Source organism: Echeneis naucrates, unplaced genomic scaffold (genome assembly GCF_900963305.1).
Source record: "Echeneis naucrates unplaced genomic scaffold, fEcheNa1.1, whole genome shotgun sequence".
NCBI lineage: Eukaryota > Metazoa > Chordata > Actinopteri > Carangiformes > Echeneidae > Echeneis > Echeneis naucrates.
In genome coordinates, this window is record NW_021780168.1 from 677,425 (window position 1) to 687,706 (window position 10,282).

General features: G+C 42.1%; 2 non-coding genes across 2 annotated transcripts; one reads left to right on the plus strand and one right to left on the minus strand.

Annotated features, from left to right (window-relative positions):
* Positions 1 to 138: 138 nt before the first annotated feature.
* Positions 139 to 220, minus strand: trnas-uga (transfer RNA serine (anticodon UGA)). Its single transcript has one exon. It is a non-coding gene; the product is annotated as a tRNA-Ser (tRNA).
* An 8,564-nt stretch (positions 221 to 8,784) lies between these two features.
* Positions 8,785 to 8,866, plus strand: trnaa-ugc (transfer RNA alanine (anticodon UGC)). The gene has a single exon. It is a non-coding gene; the product is annotated as a tRNA-Ala (tRNA).
* Positions 8,867 to 10,282: the final 1,416 nt, after the last annotated feature.

Consider the following 10,282-nt stretch of genomic DNA (forward strand, 5'->3'; position numbering starts at 1 on the left):
AGTGCTCTGATCCTCTTAGATGAGTCCGAACAACATCACTCAGCTCTGCCATATTTTAATGCCGTGCAGATTACAGACATTCTCCAACATGGTCTGTAGCTCTCTAAGTGGGAAACTTGCTCCTCGAAAACAACTAACCGTTGTTGACAGGATTTGAACCTGCGCGGGAAAACCCCAACGGATTTCAAGTCCATCGCCTTAACCACTCAGTCACAACAACGACATGAGCCATGAGAAATGCAGAATTACACAAAATATTAAATATGGTGATAATATAATAAAAGTGAAACACAAGAAGTTATCTGCAATGGCCAGGCATCAAACACGGGTCAACTGCTTGGAAGGCAGCTATGCTCACCACCATACCACCATTGCAGGGTTGGTGGTTTTATTCCCATGTTGTGTAATAATTATCTGTTTAGAACCAAAGTTTCCCAGCTGGCCTTCTCTGCCAGCTGGCCTTCTTCCACAGTGGATCCTGGTGCCATGTGTTCACCAGGCAGGTGATGCTCCCTGTCTCTGTTCTATCCGTGTTCTCACTTATGCAAGAATTCATCAGTGTGTCTCATTGGAGTAATCTGAGTTAGATCTGAAGAAAACATCCAAGACTGAAAGACCAGATACTGAAAGGGGAAAAAGCATATAAAATAGAAACATCCACGCACATGGTCCAAATATCTGATTGATATGAGTTCCAGCCAATGATGTTAGTGATCAGAGACGGCTTGACATGACGGGTTTCAATCTTAAGTCCTATTGAGGAACTATTGGAAAATAATCCTGTTGTTTATGAACAGTCCTGATTGGTGTTTTTTTCTGCTGCTCTTGTTTCATTTCTTGTGGTTGTCCTGCAGAGTTGGTTGTCTGACTGTTCATGTTGAGGAGTTTGGTGTCTGGTTATCTACTTCTTTGTTATATGTATATTTTCAGAATACATTTTCAGTGCGACAGGAGATTGTAAGGGCAGATTCTCTCTGAGGGGACGGATGTGCCAACACATGCATGGTAGGTTCAAATCCTGCCAACCACGGTTAGTTCAGCCCACCTGGTGTTGGTATCATCTTTCACTGCCTTCTGTAACTTTTGTTCACAGGGAGACCAAAAATGCCTGAATCAGCTGATTAGTTGTCATTGACAAGAAACAAACTGGCAGTTGTGGGATTCAAACACGCGCCTCCGAAGAGACGGGAGCCTTAATCCAGCGCCTTGGACCGCTTGGCCACACTACCACTGTACGGATGTCTAAATTCATGCTGGATGTTCACCACCCACTTCCCCAAAGTCCAACAGTGAAGGTTTCAAATCCAGTTCAGTCCAAATAGTTCCACTTTTGTTGTTGCTTCTGTTGGCAGAACTCAAAGGTATCTGGCAGGACCATGATTGTCTTTAGAGCTTCATTAACAGAGTGCACTCTACTGTGGAGGTCATGACTAAAAAGTGGGAGGAGTCTTTGATCTCTGTGATGTCATTAGAACCTTTGTGACATCACAGAATCAGCATCTCCTTTGATGGTTACTGATGGAACAGGAAAAGGTCAGATCCTGATATAATCTTGTGAATCCACAAGTATGCCTTTCTTTGTTTGTGTACCAACAGCCTGAGCTCTGGTTCTGACTTTGTTTTGATGAACCTCATTATTTACACACAGCACATTCAGGACATTAATGTGACAGTTTATTATATGCTAAAGAAAATCGTTTGCCACAAAACAAGTCAAGAGCTCTCTGTTAGTAACTGTTAGTAGAAACTGTTTGTAAATGACATTCGGCCTCTCATCCAAGTGGTGTCATCAGACAGATTGGTGGTTCACCTGTCGCAGTATCTTAGATGGATGTCCAATCATGAGACATAAGTTTCAACTGGAAAATGTCAGGAGTTTTTCAGCAGCACTGATTAACAGGAAAACATGGAGAATGTCATTTATCACTTTCTCCAGTAATGTGTACAGTTGTCACTGTGCTGCTCCTGACTCAGTGATGCTGTTGAATGCTTATAGGGCCGCCGTTCTTAAAGTGTGGGCTCCACCCCACTGGTGGGGAATAGAGACATGACAGGTGGGGCGTGACAAACTGGAGGAAATGTTCCTTTTCATTCTGATCTTTATTGAATCGTTTCTTTATGGACAACAAAGATCTGACATTCTCAGAAAAAAATACCCACACACAAACAAATGAATCATTAACAGCCTGCATGGATTCTAAATGAAAAGAACATCAGATGGAGAGCAGAAAAAAACTGTAACCTGGGTCCTTCATTATTATTATTAATTTTAAATAGGAGATCAGAACAAAAATGGAACCTGGAACCAAAGTGAGAAAATAATGATTCACATCAGCATGAGCAACAAACAAACTTTCACACAAAGAGGCTGCAGCCTAGTGTGGACAACAACTACAGAAAATGTGTACATTTGTGACATAGACCACTAAAGTTGACAACAGATAGAACATCATGTTATGACAATACCACAGTCACAAGTTTAACCCATGTAGGAGCCACCTGGGTGAAAACAGCAGCTGCTGTATGCTGATGATTCACCACATCCAACCTGGTAATGGTTGCTTACGTGCTCTTGCAGTTGATGTGAAGCCAAATAGTTCCACTTTTGTTGTTGCTTCTGTCTGCAGAACTCAAAGGTATCTGGCAGGACCATGATTGCCTTTTGAGCTTCATTAACAGAGTGCACTCTACTGTGGAGGTCATGACAAAAAGGTGGGAGGAGTCTTTGGTCTCTGTGATGTCATTAGAACCTTTGTGACATCACAGAATCAGCATCTCCTTTGATGGTTACTGATGGAACGTTTGTGGCGTTTTTTGTTTTTTTTTAATTAACCTCATTATTTACACACAGCACATTCAGGACATTAATGTGACAGTTTATTATATGCTAAAGAAACTTTGGTAAGAGTCATGATGGTCAGCCACGTATGTTGGGTGTTTTGCCATGAAACCATGAACCATGATGAACCATGAAATATTGTTTGAGAGTTTGTGAGGTTGGATGCTGCACGCTGGTTGTTTGTGTGTCCAGGACACTTCAAGGACAGCTTTTCTGCCATTCTCCGCTCCAAACATTGGGACACAACTTTCAGGGGTCAGAAAATGTGAGACGTGGCATTATTGCAGGGAAGCCAGCAACAATATGTGGTAATGTGGCCGAGCAGTCCAAGGCGCTGGATTTAGGCTCCAGTCTCTTTAGAGGAATTCCTGCCTGCCACGCTTAACCAACATCCAAATTTCAGAAACCCAATGCTGCTTGGACACACAACCAATCAGCATCCAAAATGTGGTTTGGTTTGGTTTAATCTCACACTATCTCAAAGTAAATTTGTGTTGTACAAAGGAGAGGGAAGTCTTAGGGATGGATTTCTGAATTCAAGATTTCAAAATGGTCAGTGACAGGAAGGGTATCATCAGCATGGCAGAAAATGTGTTTACTAAGTGTGAACAAAAGATGTACTCTGGATGTACTCCTGTGATGTGTGTTGGCCAATTCATTTCATTCATTCGGAGTAGATGGGGGACTGGGTGAACTCTGGATGACCTAAAGAACACTGCTTCCTACTTACCTGAAATTTTTATTTTAAACTCTTTAGCTGTTAAAACTGTCTCAGAGTGGTTAACATGAGTAACTGCAGTGAAAATAAAACTGGGCACTGAAAATGTATTCCAAAATGAACATGTAAAAAAGAAGTAGATAACCAGAGACCAAACTCCTCAACATGAACTTGTGAGTGTGTGTGCATGTGAATTCATGTACATGAGTGGCATTTGACACTCCCTGCGCAAGCTAGCACGTTAGCACAGTGGAGTTAGCTCAATGGGTAGGCTGTTGGCTTAGTATGTATTTGTATCAATAATCTTCACAACTGCTCTGAATGGTGACAGTGGGGCAGCCTTTGTGTTTAGCAAATTTAAAACGTTTTGAGGTACAGAAAGAACAAGAGCAGTCGCACCACACAAGCATTTGAAAATAAAGATAATTATTAGCTATATTTATTTTTATTTTTATCTTTAGCTCAACAAAGCACAACACAGCGTGCCATCATTCAACTTCCCAGCAGTGCCTCTTTATTGAAGTTTAAGGTTGTTGAGATAACTTCATGTAACTTCTTCTGCAGGAGTTTAGTCAGTAATTTGGTTGAGCGACTAAGCAGGATAATATGGAGCAGTAATTTCAGTAATTTCCAACACCGTGGAGATGATGTTTGGAACTATACAAGGCTGCATCCCCGGAAGTAGACCGGAAGAAAGCTACAAGGGAGTCCTATGGGAGTGTGGCCATTTTTTTTTTTAAATTCAGCTCCTTATTTTGGCCTTTTCTGTTAAAGCTGCCTTTTCTCAAAGCTTAGCTTCCTTGCTAGAATGGCAGGGGAATTAGCTCAAATGGTAGAGTGCTTGCTTAGCATGTCAGAGATAGTGGGATCGATGCCCACATTCTCCACAAGAATTTAGCTCTTTGGAGATACAGCAACAAGTGAACTAAACACAGCAAGTCTTTGGTTTTTTTGTACAGATTCATGGCAGAGGTTACAAAATTAAGGAGGTCAGCAACAACCACAAAATTACTGTTTCTCTTGTCCAGAGATTGCAAATTTTGTGGTTCATGGTGTTGATGCAGAGACAGAACTTCACAACTCTCTGACAGAGAAGCTGGATGCTGCTGTTGTGCATTTAAACTGGAAAATAGTGAGATGACACCTGTTGTGTCATTCTTTATACTTGTCTATGCAGAGCGGTGAAATGGTCCATAGAAGTCAAATATATCATCGAAGCATGTTAAAGGAACTGAGGTTCTAGTCCCAACCACTAAATTCTCATTATTAACTGAAGCCGTGCCCCGTATGAGGCTCGAACTCATATAAAACTAATATAAATTGGCTTTTATTTTGAAATGCTTGTGTGGTGCGACTGCTCTTGGTCTTTCTGTAGCTTAAAGCGTTAACGAGTTGAAACGCAGCAAAACATATCAAATTATAAAAGTAAAAATACAAAAACAATAAAAAATTGTATGGTCCATGGTGTAATCGTTAGCACTCTAAATCTGTCATTCATAACAGTTTTAGATTTAATTAAGTAGCAAAGCTCCATACACAACAACAGTCCTGCTTCTGTTTACCAAAAGGCTCCAAAGTTCACCCAGGGACCAGCTCACTTGTTGCTGTATCTCGAACAAAGAGCGAAAGTCTTGTGCTGTCAAAGGTTGACCTAAATACATCTGTCCCCAAATACACCTTTCAGCAGTAGAGGTGAAAGAAAAGCAGCTTCTATAGGTCAAATAACCAGAGCTTGAACCTCTCTCCAGTACCACCTCAGATGCTGAAACCCGGGAGTGAACCAGGAGCCTTTACATCTTCAGTCTAACGCTCTCCCAACTGAGCTATTTCGGCTGGAGGAGCACAAGCGTTGACTGACACAGACATGGTTTTATAGAAAAACTGCAGAGAAACTGGCATCACTGATGCTTTGCTGCTTAAAGTGTCTGTCTTGTAAACAGGACATCCTGCATTCAAACCCCAGCAGTGCTTCACTCTCAGTGGAGTTCCTGCTCATCACTTCCTGTATTACAGCTTTTTCTTGCAGTTTCTGGACAAGACAAAGTGGTTGTTGCTGTGTTGAGCAGATGGAAATGTGCTGATTGACCACTTTTCACAGGAGACAAACTTTGTTCAGAGTCATGATGGTCAGGCACTGACACTGGCGACGTAACACTCAGGGCTCGTCCGGGATTTGAACCCTGACGCAAAATGCAGCACATGATTCTTAAATGTACTGGCTTGATGTTACATTAAGAACCAAAAAAAGTACCCATTTAAAATCAATATGATACCAAATATGATATAGGAGGAATATCCAATGATTGAAATTCATTATTAAGTTGTTGTGATAAAATCGGCCCCCTTGTCCAGCCAGAGCAACCGTTTAGCTGTCTTTCCATCTTACATAAATAAAAAAATAAAAATGAAGTCACGCACTATATAATAATTTAATTTATAATAATTTATAATGGATTATACTTTTCAATAAAATAATTGGATTCTATATTCAATTTCTAAAACGTAATTACATAAAACCTAATAAATATAACCATATAAAACAGCCAAATGACAACATTAATGACGTTTTAAATGACAGGAAACGTCACGTTACCATGATCTGGTACCCAAGTCATGTGATGAACACCTTGCAGTGGGCAGTCCTTTTCTGAGTGAGTGAGAAGGAAAAAAACAAAAGAAATTCTATATATATTTCTGAAATATAAAGAAATATGTCAATGAAATCATTTCTATCTGTGAAAAAAATCCCATTTGTAAAAAGATGCCACACAGTAATTGCATATGATTGGATATTTTAAGGACTTAAAATGGTGTAATGGTTAGCACTGTGTACTTTGAATCCAGTGATCTGAGTTCAGCTCTCAGTGGAACCTCTGCCATCTGATTTAGTGTGAGAGGGATTGAGAATAACCTTCACCTATATAACATGTGAATAACATGCACCCACCACCCAAAACAGAGAGGAGGCTTCATCAGATGGTTTTTCTTTTCCTCTTCTGCAGTAGCTCAGAGTCTCTGTGGTAAGGTAAAGGTCCAAAGAGGATGTAGATCAGTGGTAGACGTTCATCAGAATGACAGGACATGCTCGTGGTAGGTCCTTTGTTGTAAAGTAAATTCCCAAGTCGAACCCAGGCTGCCTGGGTGAAAACCAGGAATCCTGACCACTAGACCATATGGGACTCCAAGGCACTGGATTGAGGCTCCAGTCTCTGGGTGGCGTGGGTTTGAATCCCACCACTGCCAGTTACCCCAGCTGTGCGGTACGCTCGCCCACTGAGCTACATCCCCTGGATGGTTCAGTAGCTTTAGCAGCTTTAGCTAACCAGACAGCTTCTGAGCTCCTGTAGCAGCTAAAACAGCGATCTGTCTGATGAAACCTTCTGGATGAGATGAGCCCATTAATAATGCTGCCTGTCCTCACTAGCTCCTCCTCTGTGGTGACCCCCAAACAGGACACAACCTCAGTATCATGACAAGTCATGCTGCTGAACAATTAATGCTACAAGGATTCATTTCAGCTTCACTTTAACAGATTGGATTCATACATTTATGTGACACACAGTCAGGTCATGTCCTCTTTCTGTAGATCAAAGCGTTAAGTTCAAACACAGCAAAACATAGTGAATGATAAAAATGAAGATTTGAAGAAGGAATTAAAATAGAAGTGATGAACTGTGGATGGCAGCCTGCTGTTGATGCGACCTGTCAGTGTTTCAAGGTAAACATACATTATGCAGACCTGACCACTGTTGTATCTGTTAGATCTTCAGTCATTCAGCCATTAATGCTGGATGTTCTGTCCAAAAGTCTCCAAAGTCCCACAGTGAAGGCTTCAAATTCACATCTCTCACAGTGTTATCATGACAAGAGAAACAATATTTGGACAGACTAAGGTGAGCTGAACACAGACGAGGAAGGGATTCCAACCCACGTGTAGAGAGCACAATGTCCAGCAGTCCATCACCTTAACCACTCGGCCACCTCATCATGTTTGTTGTCAAAAAGATGTGGTCTGAACGTTAGACTGATCAGTGGTTCTGCCTTCAGTGGCCTTTTACACAGGAAGTGCTTATCTTGTGCAACACTCTGATCTCTCAAATATCCACTCAGCTTGGAGTGATTTATCCTGTGTAGTCATCCTACCAAATTACTGACTGAACACAAATGTACATGTGATGACAAAAAAACAGCCATTGGGAAGAAGCTGCATCCTGGATCCTCAGAATAAAAGTCTGATGCTCTTAAATAAGCTCTGGCTTCATTTTCCAAGCCGCTGGAAGTCTCAGTACCTTTTAACCACCACACCCACTTTGACAGAAAGTGGGTGTGGTGGTTAAAAAGTAAAGTAAAGTCTGTCATATCTATAATTTTGATCATTGTGAACTACAGTTGATGAAAACCCAACAGTAGTTTATTTCTACAACATCTGACTTTAGCAACAAGGAACTGCTTGGATTTTAACACAGGTTGCTTTAACCAGCCAACATATACAACCTTTATCTGCATTGAAATCATTCAGCCTGTTACCGGCTCAAATCCACAGCACTCTACTCAGCTGTTTTTGCTGGATAGTATCTGGTTTGGTTTCACCTCTTCCACAAAACTTAAGGATGCTGCAAAGGGAGACATGAAGACTGTGACAGTTAACTGACTGGTCAGAGAGAGTGCAGTGTCTTTTTAACACACAAACAAAGAAAGGCATACTTGTGGATTATATCAGGATCGGACCTTTTCCTGTTCCATCAGTAACCATCAAAGGAGATGCTGATTCCGTGATGTCACAAAGGTTCTAATGACATCAAAGAGATCAAAGACTCCTCCCATTTTTTTGTCATGACCTCCACAGTAGAGTTCACTCTGTCAATGAAGCTAAAAGACAATCATGGTCCTGCCAGATACCTTTGAGTTCTGCCGACAGAAGCAACAACAGAAGTGAAACTATTTGGACTGAACTGGATTTGAAACCTTCACTGTCGGTGGTGAACATCCAGCACGAATTTAGACATCCGTACAGTGGTAGTGTGGCCGCGCGGTCCAAGGTGCTGGACTAAGGCTCTCTGAGTCTCTTTGGAGGCATGGGGTCGAATCCCATCACAGCCAGTTTGTTTCTTGTCAATGAAAACTAATCAGCTAATTTGGGCACTTTTTGTCTCCCTGTGAACAAAGTGTCCAATTCTCAGATATCTTGGCTGGAAAATGCTGAGTAATGCTGGCATGGGTGTGCGTGGTTCTTGTGGCTGAGTGGTTAAGGCGATGGCCTTGCAATCCTTTGGGGATTCCCCGCGCAGGTTCAAATCCTGCCAACAATGGTTTGTTGTTGTCACAACACGTTCTGGTTTCATGCTTCTTCTTTTTGCTGCCACAGTCCTGGTCATATTGGATGGACTGTTGGAGTTCCTGCCTTCACTCCTGACGTCCAGCACAAGAATCATGCTACATGTTAGGACAAATTACACTTCCTGTCTGAGTACCCAAAGAACAACTCCAATCTCCTCCTTAAAGTTGCATCCTCATTCTGATCACCTGGCTCCACCCTACATGCAGCTCCAGGCCGGGAACTGAACCCACAACCTTATTGTTGTGCGGAAGCAGTTTCACTTTCAGCAATGTGTGTAGAAACAAGAATGGAAGGATTGGATTAGTGCTTTACTTCTGATTTCCACAGGTACCATCACCACGGCAACATCCTATCAGATTCCTCACTTAACTTTTGGTAGAAATTTACTACATAGCTTTTCATCTGCTTCAGCTTCAGCTCTTGATAACACCATGGAACCACATGTATCTGTGTGAACTTTGCTGTCTGTGTTACTTGAAGTATCCTGACAAGACACCAGCTGAACATAATCTTCAATCAGTGTCAACGGTGTGGCCAACTTTGTGTCCTTTTAATTAAATTTAGCAACTGTTCCTGGAGTTAATGGAGACTTTTGTGGAGGAACTGACAGGAAAGTGCACATCGTTCTGCAGCTATCAACAGCAGATGCTGCAGTGAGCCCCGTCCCAAAGCCCTCACCTGTTCAGTCTATTTATGAAACATTTCAGAAACATTTCAGAAGTCTCAGTCTGACCCCTGTGGTTCATACTTTACAGTATGTTTTCAGTCAGACCTGCTGATCTGCAGTGATGGGCTGTGTGTGTTTAGCTCAGTGGTAGAGCATTTGACTGCAGATTAAGAGGTCCCCAGTTCAAATCTTGGTGCCCCCTGCCCAACATACATGATTTCATATGCAAGCACAAACGCTGGCTGACTGTAATGTTTCTCATCTCAGCACAGGCTGTCAGGGGAGGGGTTTGAACCCACAGCATCAGAGGAGACTGCAGCTCAGCCAGCTATGAGCAGAGTGCTGGGCCCATAACCCAGAGGTTGATGGATCAAAACCATCCTCTAACACACTGAATGTCTCATCATTTAGCTGAAAAATGTCAGGAGCTTTTCAGCAGCACTGTTTTCCCTGTGCTGCTCCTGTCTCAGTGATGCTGTTGGATGCTAATAGGGCCGTCGTTCTTAAAGTGTGGGCTTCACCCCACTGGTGGGGAATAGAGACATGACAGGTGGGGCGTGACAAACTGGAGGAAATATTCTGTGATGGTGATGTGTGGAACTATATGAGGCCACATTCCCAGAAGTAGACGGGAAGAAAGCTACAACTGAGTCCTCTGGGAGTGTGGCCATTTTGTTTACTTGTGTCACTGTGCTTAATGAGCTATTATAGAAACACACA